General features: G+C 41.0%; 1 protein-coding gene across 3 annotated transcripts in view; it reads right to left on the reverse strand.

Annotated features, from left to right (window-relative positions):
• GNG12 (G protein subunit gamma 12) overlaps positions 1-12,332 on the reverse strand; it is a 153,838-nt gene that overhangs the window by 82,863 nt on the left and 58,643 nt on the right. For all 3 annotated transcript variants that reach the window (XM_049879548.1, XM_049879549.1, XM_049879547.1), the window contains exon 2: positions 97-149. The gene's annotated coding sequence lies outside the window, so the exon portion shown is untranslated. The remainder of the gene's footprint in view (positions 1-96; positions 150-12,332) is intronic.

The raw sequence follows: 12,332 nt of genomic DNA on the forward strand, positions 1-12,332 counted from the left end.
TAGTACTGGTAGGGGTACATCTAACTTAGAAGTGTGAATATCATTTCAAATAATGTCAAACAGTCACCGTGTTTTAAAAAATGGAAGCAAACTTACCAGTGAGACTCTGTGTGGCCCAAGGCTGTCAGGTTTTAAGTGGTGGAATGAATCTGAAATAGAATTAAACAAACATTCCGTAAGTAAATCACATCTGAAAAAGGTGTGCTTTAATCCCAAACCACTGTCATAATGTTGAGTGAGCATTTATCCTTAGAGTTAAAAATTAGCAACGCCTTTTCTGGCTCCTGATGGAATTGGGAGAGTTTTTGTCCACATATTTCAACTTCCTGATGAGAAAGCATTCTCTCATCTACTTCAGGGAGTGCTGAAAGTCTGAGGCCAGTATAACTATAAATGGTAGTATTTTTGTCCAAACTCCTCCAAGTCAGTGAAAGCCTCCCTAGTTGTTGCTTTTGCCTTGGCCCCTCAACCTCTTCTACCAGGGCTGGCATGTGGCTTCTTCCATGGAACCAATTTAAAAACTGGGCATCAAGAGTAGCTTGTAGGAGCTCTGGTGGCACACTGATTAAGCACTTGGCTGCTAACCAAGAGGCTGGTGGTTCAAACCCAGCAGTCGCTGTGCAGCAGGAGCTAAGACCTGGTGATCTGCTCCCGTAAAGACGACGACCTAAGAAACCCTACGGGGCAGTTCTACTTTGTCATATGGGGTCACTATGAGTTAGAATCGACAGCACACGACAACAACACAGTAACCTGAAAGGTGGTGGGAGGGGTACACAAAGCTTTCCAATAGTGGCCATCTGATCGTGTAAATCGCCACACATTTTTGTTTTCTTGGTAATGATGAACTTAGGGCAGTGCTGCCCAATGTATTTAATTTTAAAATTTCTAGTAGCAACATTAATAAGAGTAAAAAGAAACAGATGGAATTAATTTTATTGACATACTTAATTTAGATATTACCAACATGTAATCAATACAAAAATTATTAGACATTTTATATCCTTTTGTGCTAATTCTTCAAAATCCAGTACATCTCAGTTTAGACAAACCACAACTCAAGTATGCAACAGTCACGCATACTGGACAGCAAAGGTCTAGGGAATCTCTTCTTGGCTTTCTGGTACAGCACAGCACTAGAGCAAGCCCAACTCTATGGAGATTTCATTTACATCTATTTTCATTCTCCTGTAATTCCTCATTACCCCGTTTGATGATGTCATCTTAGCAGAAATAATAATGTAATAATAGCAAATAGTATATAGAATTTAGTATGTGCCAGGTACTGTTCTCATCACTTTCTCAGGTTGTCACAATTTATTCTCATAATAACTTCATGAGGTAAGTATATTATCATCCCCATTTGGTAAATGAAGGCACTGAGGCACAGAGAGGTTAAGTAGTTTTTCCGAGGTTATAAGGTAATGACAGAGTAGGGATTCTAAGTTGTCTGCCTCCTGAACCCATATTCTTAGCCACTATAATTGTAACTGTAACCTGTTGCCGTTGAGTCGATTCTGACTCATAGCGACCCTATAGGAGAGAGTAGAACTACCCCATAGGGTTTTCAAGGAGTGCCTGGTGGATTCGAACTCCCGACTTTTTGGTTAGCAGCCGTAGCTCTTAAGCGCTATGCCACCAGGTTTTCTCCTTAGCCACTATACTCTCAATTAAATTAAATCGCAGGAATAAGATAATTACTTTCAATTTTAATTATAACCATCGAATGATCCAAGTCTTTGCTCATGATACCTGGTCAAGTAATAATGGTGATGGCAGATGGAAGATTTATGGAATACGCTAGCAAATTAAGCTAAAAACAATTTGGGATGGGAACACAAAAACCAAAAGCAGGCCTGGGGTTAGGAGGAAGGCATTTGGTTTAGGGCCTAAGCTGGATGACCGGTGGGAATGAAGGGAGAAGTTAACGTAGGGTCTATGGAAAATTCTATCTTTGTGCTTCTTTTGAGGGAAGGCACTACTGCTTTTATCAGATTCTCAAGGGGTCTGTAACATATCCCTGTATCTGTTTTAACAGGGGCAGGGAGAGAAGAACTACTAACTAGAAAGGAATTCAGAAAAAGAATCCTCTTCAGTTTATTAAATAATTTATGGACCCCAAAGAAATCACACCCAGTGAGCAAAACCAGATCCACATACTCAAACTCCCTCCCAAAACACAGGGAAGCAGGCTGGCCAGCAACACTGTTTAGAATCAACAGACTGTGGGCTGCGGCTACTGTGGGGGCGCTGCCGCCCTGTCCCATAAGCAAGTCCTGAGCCTGTTGAATGTCCTTCAGTGGCTTTCTCTAGGTTTTTGGGTCAAATCCAAGCTCCTTAGCCTAGTCTAAAAGCATTCTGTGATCCCTCCCACAGGCACTGTGGCCTTCAGCCATGAAGACCTAATTGCCCTACATTTTCTACTCCTCTGTGCCTTTGCCCATTCTGTTCTGTCTGCCAGACACGTCCTTTCCCTACAGTGTCAGCCTGTCTTCAAGTCTCAGGTCAAGTTTCACCACTTCTGGGAGCCTTTGTGAACTCCTTAGCTGGCTTAGGGACAAGTTCTCTTCAGTAACAGAAGTAAAGTAGTATTCACTCAAATCTTTTCACAATTTAGTACTACTACTACCTCTATTAATAAGAGGATTGTGGAATGAGGGATATCATTGCTGATGTCAGATGGATCCTGGCTGAAAGCAGAGAATACCAGGAAGATGTTTTTATCTGTGTTTTATTGTGTGGATCATAACAAATTATGGATAACATTGCCAAGAATGGGAATTCCAGAACACTTAATTGTGCTGGTGAGGAACCTGTACTTAGACCAAGAGGCAGTTGTTTGAACAGGACAAAGGAGTACTGCGTGGTTTAAAATCAGGAAAGGTGTGTGTCTGGGTTATATCCTTTCACCACACTTATTCAATCTTTATGCTGAGCAAATAATCTGAGAAGATGGACTGTATGAAGAAGAATGAGGCATCAGGATTGGAGGAAGACTCATAAACAACTCACAAAATGCAGATGACACAACTTTGCTTGCTGAAAGCAAAGCAGTCTTGAAGTACTTACTGATGAAGATCAAAGACTACAGCCTTCAGTACGCATTACATCTTAACATAAAGAAAACAAAAATCCTCACAACTGGACCAAAAAGTGACATCATGATAAATGGAGAAAATATTGAACTTATCAAGGATTTCATTTTACTTGGATCCACAATCAATGCCCATGGAAGCAGCAGTCAAGAAATCAAACGAAGTATTGCATTGGGCAAATCAAAGATGTCAGTTTGAGGACTAAGGCGTGCCTGGCCCAAGCCATGATATTTTCAATCGCCTCATATGCATACAAAAGTTGCACAAGGAATAAGGAAGACCGAAGAATTGATGCCTTTGAATTGATGAAGAATATTGAATATACCATGGACTGCCAGAAGAACAACAAATCTGTATGGGAAGAAGTACAGCCAGAATGCTCCTCGGAAGCGAAGATGGTGAGACTTTGTCTCACGTACTTTGGACATGTTGTCAAGGGAGATCAGTCCCTGGAGAAGGACGTCATGCTTGGTAGAGGGTCGGTGAAAAAGAGGAAGACCTTCAACAAGACGGACTGACACAGTGGCTGCGACAATGGGCTCAAGTATAATGCCTGTGAGGATGGCACAGGGCTGGGCAGTGTTTCATTGCACTATACATAGGGGTGGCTATGAGACACGACTGAATGGCACCTAACAACACCACCACCACTAGCATTAATATTAGATCCTGGGTGACTACTATTACTAACACTATAAATGTTGATTTTTATGGAGATATGCGCGGGGCGAACCCTGGGTAGTACAAATGGTTAAGTGCTGACACTAACTGAAAGGTTGGTGGTCCAAACCCACCCAAAGGTACCTCGAAAGTAAGGTGTAGCAATCTACTTCCAAAAGGTTACAGCCTTGATAACCCTATGAAGTAGTTCTACTCTGCGCACATGGGGTCGCCATGAATCGGAATCAACCCAACGGCAACGAACAACAAACGTGCCAGGTACTATTCCAAGTACTTCACATGCTCTTTTAATCCTCTCAGTAATCCTCTGAGGAAGGGGCCCTGGGGGCACAGTGGTTCAGCACTCCACTGCTAACGGGAAGGTTGGTGGTTCAAACCCACCCAGTGGCTCTGCGAGACAAAGACCTGGCAATCTGCTTCCATAAAGATTACAGCCAAGAAAACCCTATGAGGCAGTTCTACTCGGGAATACATGGGGTTGCTATGAGTCAGAATCAACTCAATGGCACCTAACAACACAACAATCCTATGATTCCATTTAGCTGGTGAGCAAACTGAGGCACAGAGGTTAAGTCAGTAGCCTAAGGTCACACTGCTTGTAAGTGGCAAGCCAGACTTTGGACACAGACAGTCTGGTTCCAGGGCTTACACTCTCAATGGCTGTTCCATACCTGCCTCCCATTACGTTCCACTGCCTTCTGCTCTCGCTGCCCTTGTACTCCCGTTACCGCATGTATCATCCTGCCTTTCTACTTTTAACCTACTAGTCCTTCTGCCCCCTCGACTGCAGAATCCCTTAAGGTTAAGAATGTGTCTAATTCACCTTTGTCTCTCTAGGACCTAGCACAGTGTTAGGTATACAATAGATGCTCACTAAAAGCACACATTGGAAAACACTAGAACTGTACTGGAAGGACAAAGGGAGAGGGGACAGGGCTATAAACTCAAGTCTAATAGAAACACACCAGGAAAAAAAGAGTCTCTGAATATGCACTTTAACAAGGCAAGCTTTAACTTCATGTTTTAAATCCAGTCACGGCCAACACGATGATCGCCTCCTTGGTCTGTTCAGTATCAGAGAGACAGGAGCAACCCAGAGCTTGGCAGGCTTGACCATGCCTCCAACAAATCAGTCAGCTTCATTTTACTTTGCACATGGAACTAAGTAATAACACGCCCTCTCAAAGTTGTGGCTGGCCATTATACAGGAATGCCAGGAAAAAAACACTTCTTTTTAAAAAATGCAATATTCAAGAAAAAAGGATACAAAATTCTATTTCTTAAAGTTTTCTTGGTTTCAAATAACTTTTTATATAAGTCTATTCCAAATATTTATTTTTAAAGGAGCCACATGTTGTCAATCTCTTTTGCTGCCCTGGCATGACTTTGTCATTCTCTGCCCTGAAGTTCTATGTTTCTTTCCAGCACGATCTAAACTCCCCTTGGAGGGCTGTGAAAATGACCTTGGGAGAGGACACGCTCTTCTTTCTGTAACAGTGGGGAAGTCCAACGTTTTATCTGGGATGTACACAAACCTACAGAGAGAAAAGGTGCTCTTTCTAGCTCACGTCAGGGATTGCATCAGGACCCTGGCCCAGTCTAACCGCTCACAGGCAAATGCAATTAGCCGTAACATCCACCCTTCCAAGATATCCAAAATGTTAAAAAAAAAAAAAACCACTAACATCTCATGTATACAGATGTCAGCATCATCCCTTATTAAAAACCAAATTAGAAGTCTGTATTTGACTCTTGCTATCCCCACTTGCAGTTAAAAATGCAATAAATATTTAGTTATTATTGAGAGGTTTACTAGTGCAAAGCATGTGCCAGGCACTGTGGAAGGTGCTGAAGATCCAGCAGTGAACGAGGCAGTCAAGGTTTCTGATTCAGGGGCCCTTACATTGTATGGAAGACAGAAAATAAATAAGATAATTTCAAACAGTGACTAGTTCTACAAATTCTTCAGGCAAGCAGGGAGTGGGGTGTGACCTAACAAAAAAAAAAAAAATTTTTTTTTTTTGTTATTGGAGTTTAACAAAGCCCATTTGGCAGCTATATGGGGAAGAGATGGGAAGGGGACAGAACAGATTGATAGTGACCCATACAGGGGCCACTGCAGTTAATCAGGTGAGACATGATGGTACTGTGGTCTAGCGTGGAGCAGTACACATTGAGAGAAGTGGGTGGATTCGGTTTAGGTTTTGGAGGTAGAACAATTAGGACTTGCTGATGAATGGACGTCAGGGACAAGGCAGAAGAAGCAGTCAAGATGACTCCCAGGTGTTTGGCACAAGCAACTGGGTCACAATGGCTTCTTTTACTGGAGGGGGAGAAACAGATTATGGGAGGAAAGAAAATCAAGAATTCTGACTTGACCTTGTTAACACTGAGAAACCCAACTGGAGATGTCAAGACAACCGTTTAGAAGTCTTGAACTGTGCTGTGTAATACATAGCCACATGTGGGTATTTACATTAAATTAAATACAATTAAACACTCACCACCCCAGTTGCCAAGAGCCACATTTAAGTGGTCAAATAGCTACAGAAACGGCCACCACATCAGACAGTACAGGTGTAGAACATTCCTGTCATTGTAACAGTTCTCCCAACAGGCCTTGTCAGAATGTACAGGATAACCTGTTGGGCTCCTTTCATTGCTATGAAGTTTGCTGTAATTGTAAAATACAAAATGATAGCCCTGGAAGGAATTTAGCTGTGAATGGCAATTAGGCTCTGATCTAAGAACACATTCGTTTCTAGTCTCACTTTTACCCTCTAGAAAATATTATAATATAGGTACTATGGGAGAGAGGAATAAACACTGGGTTGATGGACCTGGATTCCTTTCTTCACCACCAGTGACTTTAAGCAAGTCGCTTAACTTATATGTGCCTCAATTTCCTTACCTACAAAATGAGGTGCTACCCTGAGTGGACATACTGAGCAGTATGTTGGAGAATGTTTCCAGATCTGGACACATCTCTGTTCTTTAGACAGGCCTATTATGTTTTCACTTGCAAACTCTGATATGTTATCTCAAATGGCAAAACAGATATAAAAGGGCCTTTGAGACATAGAAAGCATCCTAGTGTTGAGATAAAAGGTACATGTTCCTTAAAGATGAGGCAAAATTGAAAGATATATACTCTGTGCCTTGAGTCCATCAGAAATGTGTGTCCATTATAATTAAATGTTGACAGGGCTCCTGACTTTATAAGGTAATGCTATATGTTTAAAAAAACCAAGTCTTGAGCCCCAAAGGTAAAAGAGTTTCGGAACTAAGAAGGCGACATTTTGCAGCACTGTACAAGGACTTCTGTCCCAGAGAAAGGTGTACCCCAAGCGGTTGAACTAGCTTACTTTAACCAAATGGTAGTGCCCCATGATCTCAGCCTTGAGAAAGGCTCCTGGCTGGAAGAGCTGATCTAGGCTGTTCAGTGGGAGAAACTCCTCCACCTGGTTTCTGTCCTTAATCTACCGAGACCTTCTAGGGGCTTAAAAATTAATTTTTAATTGAGGAGCCGGTGGTGTATGTCCTCAACTAACTTGTGGAGAGGTTCGGGGAAGTATTCTGACAATGCCAAGGTTGGTGAGAAATTTTAAAAATATACATGTATCCCTACTTTGCCAAAATTTAAAAAATATGCATATAAAAAGTCAGAGAAAACAATAAACTGAAATTTTATACTCAAAGTATTAATTTCTCATTTTTTGACTGAAAAGTTAATATAATTTTAAAAGGATAGCAAGTTTCTCTGAAATTTACCCATATATTCACCATCCTAGTGCTATCTAATTTTGCCTGTTACCCAACAGATACGTGTTTTTATATGGTTACAGAACCGGTTGCCATAAGTCAATTCTGACCCCACGTGTGCCAGAGTAGAACTGTGCTCCATAGGGTTTCCAATGGCTGAGTTTCTGAAAGTAGATCACTAGGCCTTTCTTTCACAGTACCTCTGAGTGAACTCAAATCGCCAACCTTCGGTTAGCAACCCAGGGACTCCACAGTCACAGGTTATATGCTACAGTATTTGGCAGTAAACCTAGCAAAGGCTTTGAAGTTGGACTGATCTAGGTTTGAATGTTGACTCCTCAACTAACAAGCTGCAAGGCCTTGGACGAATGACCTCTCTAAGCCTCAATTTTCTAAAGTATAAAAGGGACTAATAAACCCTGGTGCATATTGTTGCTGTAAGGTTAACATGCCTAGGAGTCATAGGAAAGACTCCATAAATGATGGTTATCTGGCTTTTTTAAATTTTAAATATTTGTGAGTATATATCTATATATATTCACAATCTTTTAAAGGACCTAATAAGTCCTTCATGTTGAAATCCATAAATTAAGTCACTTTCCCAATGCTATATATTTCAGCATTTCCAGTTTTTGCTATTATAAAAATGATTATATTGCACATCTTAATTCTACAGCTTTTTCATTCCTTTAACTTATTTTTCTAGCTACCTTAAATTTCTTATGGTAGGATTACTAATTTTTTTTTTCTTTTTAAAAGAGCTTTTCTAACATACAATACCATTACTACACAATAACGGACAATTTCTGAGACCCTGACATTTTACACATAAAATAGTATTGTTGAATCTGTCTTGTTTTGTTGAACGTTTTTTTATCCATGTTTGTTTACTAATGGTTTATCACCTTGAAAAACAGTAAGTTTATATTCTTTGCTCATTCATGTAATAGGGTCTTGGTATTTTTTCTTATGAATTTGAATGGGTTCTTCATAGTTCGTGACAATCAAGAGGTTAATATTATGACAAAAAGACAAATAACCCAAGCATAAAATGGGAAAAGGACTTGAATAGACATTTCACCAAAGAGGACATTCAAATGGCCATCAAACACATGAAAAGATGCTCAGCATCACTAGCCATCAGAGAGATGCAAATCAAAACCACATTTCACTCCCACTAGGATGGCTAAGGAACCCTGGTGGCACAGTGGTTAAGAGACTGGCTGCTAACCAAAAGGTGGGCAGCTGGAAAAAAACAAAATGACAAAAGAAAATAACAAATGTTGGCAAGGATGTGGGGAAACTGAAGCCCTTATCCATTGCTGGTGAGAATGTAAAATGGTACAGCCATTGTGAAAAACAGTGAGGCGGTTCCCCCCCAAAATAAAAATAGACCATATGACCCAGCAATTCCGCTCCTTGAAAGCAGTTACTCGAACAGAGACACATACACCAATGTTCACAGAAGCACTATTCACAACAGCCAAAGGTGGAAATAATATAAATGCCCATCAACAGATGAATGGATAAACAAAATGTGGTACATACATACAATGGAATACTTCTCAGCCAGTAGGAGATAGAATGGAGCTGGAAAACATCATGCTGAGTGAAATAACCTTACTTATCTTGACGGCAGTGGGTTTGGGTTTTTTTATATAAAAAGACAAGAAAAGGTAAATGTATAGAGAACAAAGTTCATTAGTGGTTACCAGGGGCAGGAGGAATAGGAGAGGGGGATTAACGGTGATAGAAATATCACAACAATTAAGGGTTTGGTTGCACAGCAGATTATTGTAATTCCTGTCACTAAGTTGTAAACCTATAAAAAGTTGAATTGGCAAAAGTTGCATGATATACTTACAATCACACACAAATAAAGAGTAGCTGCTGAGGCTGCTTATGTACAATCAAAAACCTCACAGGATTTGGTTCCTTGCCTTGGAGGTTTAGGTTCATAGATTCATGGGACATCCCAATTGGCCTAGTAACATATTTTCTGCCTCTGTTCTACTTCCTAGTTAGTTGTGTAGTGTCTGAGGTCTTAAAAACTTCCAAGTGGCCATCCAAGGCACAACAACTGGTTTCTACTGGCCTGAAACAACAAAGAAAGAAAGGCAGGAACAGGCATAGGATGTGGAATGTGTGGCTAATTGCCTCCATGAACAACTGCCTCCTTTGCCATGAGATCAGAAGAAGTGAATGGTGTCCGGCTACCATTACTGAACATTTTGATCAAAGATTTCATAAAAGAATCCCAATCAAAAGGGGGAAAATGCACAGCAGAATTTCAAATTATCACAGACTCCAGACTTCCTGGAGCCATGAAGGTTGGAAGAACCCCTGGAACCACTGCCCTGAGATAATCTTTAAATCTTAAACCCAAATTATCCCCTGAAGTCTTCTTAAAACCAAACAACAGTCTAGCTTAACTAGTAAAAAATGTCTGCCTTAAGCACTATGCTCTTTTAAGAACTACCTATATATGGGATCAAACTGACAACAGTTAACTAGAAAGTTTAGATAGGAACCTTAGGGGGCATTAATTTATGTTAATGGGGGAACAAAAAAGAAAAGGAGGGCGAGAATTGTTGCACAGCCTGAAGAATGAAATCAACATCACTGAATATTACATGCAGAAACTGTTGAACTGGTGTATGTTTTGCTGTGTATATTCTCAGCAACAATAAATAAAATTAAAAAAACAAGAGTTAATAATATATTTGCTATAAATATATTCCCAATACTTCTGTAGTTTTAAGATCGCCATCTTTTCATTTATACAACCTTTTAATAAATAATAAGCAACAATCGCAGTTTGTATAAACCTCATGCATAAACTTCTTGGCAAACCGTTTGGCTTTCGATTACTTTTCAAAGGTGCTACACCCATCTTTTCCTTGATCTTCATAGCAACCCTGGGAGATGAGCTGGACTATGACACTTCCCACTGATCAGCAAAGAAAACTGAGACTCAGGCAGGTCAGGCCACTGATACTGGGTCACTGCATCCTGGAGTTGGCCAAGACCAGACGCTGAGTCCCTCTTTCTCTGAGTCTTTTTTCTCACAAGTGAAAGGAAGCCTGTGAGGTAAAATGAAGAGATGTAATAACAAAATGGGTTATTACGAAGCACAGCTTCGTAATATCATTTCCCATTAGAAAGCCTCTACACAAAGCATTAGAGAACAGTCTCCCCACTCTCCAGAAATGTCAGTATTATTTCGAGACTCCACCAAAATGATGGCTTACATAATGGATCGTCTTGATGCAGTTTCTATGCAGTTAAAATAATTTAAATAACTTAGTCCTAAATTACGTTTTGCTTTATTTTTTGCCCCAAGTATTCCCTCACTCTTTGGCTCAATGACACCACTTCTCTCTTTGCATTTCTATAACTTTTACCACTTTCTACCTGTCTGCCGGCTTGTCATACTGTGGTGGCTTGTGTGCTGCTGTGATGCTGGAAGCTATGCCACCTGTATTTCAATTACCAGCAGGGTCACCCACAGTGGACAGGACTCAGTGGAGCTTCCAGGCAAAAACAGACTAGAAAGAAAGGCCTGGCAATCTACTTCTGAAAATTAGCCAATGAAAACCTTATGGATCACAACAAGATACTATCTGATGTAGTGCCAGAAGATGAATCCCCTAAGTTGGAAGGCGCTACTCAATACATGCAACAATGGACTCAAACATACTGTAAAATGGCGTGGGGGCGGCGTCTGATCTCCTTTCACTTCACCAGGGGGAAAGAGAATCAAAACTAACAGCCCAAGGCTGATTCCCATGAGGCAGAGGTTAGACATGTCTTCTCTCTCCACCATCTTTACCAACTCTGACACCAACAGTCCCTTCCATGGCACTCTTTACTTCTCTGTTGGACTGATGATTCATTGTAATGACCACAGAGAACTCTAAGGCTATACTCACAGTTATGGGGTTTATTAAGGAAGTAACAGGTTATAATTCAGCTTGGAGAATGCTCAGGATATAGATTTTCCACCAGAGCAGCCTTTTCCCAGTCATGCTCACAGGTACACCTCTCCTTGGCCGTCAGTCTCTGCCCAAAGGCACTCAGCTTTCTCTTTCCATGGGCCGGGAAGCCCACTGCACTGTCTCCTGCAGATCTCTTCTTCCTTTGTGGTGGTGGCCTCTTCTTCTTCCCACCTCCGGGGTGGCTCATTTTAAAGCCCAGTGGTTTCGCAAAACTGACTAATCCCTTTGGTGGGCTACATTTACCCTATCTACACAGTCTGGCACAATCACCTGAGTGGGAGTTACAAGACCATGGTGAGAAAGTCTACACAAAAGCTATCCATTACACCACACATACCAATGATGACAAAGATGGGGCAGGACCTGCCAACGTTTTGTTCTGTCATATATAAGGTCCCCATGAGACAGAGACAGCTTAATGGCAATAATGACAACAACAACACATTTTATCACAGGTATTCCAAAGGAGATTTCACCTCTTCTACTAGATGGTATGGCCCCAAGGGTCCAAATCTTGTGTCTGTATCTCCCAAAGGGTCTAGAACCTGTCTCTGCACAGTGGAGGCAATCTTCAGTGTTGTATAGCGAGACGGGAAGAATTTTTTTATAGTTAACAGTAAAAAACAAAAAAAATCAGTTTGGTTAAAATTCAGAGCGTTAAAGTATAGATTGTATTCACTGTGTGGTTTTTGCTGCACTAGTCCTTACTATGGAAACCCTAGTGGCGCAGTGGTTAAGGCTACTAACCAAAAAGTCGGCAGTTGGAATCCACCAGCCGCTCCTTGAAAACCCTGTG

This window comes from Elephas maximus, chromosome 3 (genome assembly GCF_024166365.1).
Source record: "Elephas maximus indicus isolate mEleMax1 chromosome 3, mEleMax1 primary haplotype, whole genome shotgun sequence".
Classification (NCBI taxonomy): Eukaryota; Metazoa; Chordata; class Mammalia; order Proboscidea; family Elephantidae; genus Elephas; species Elephas maximus.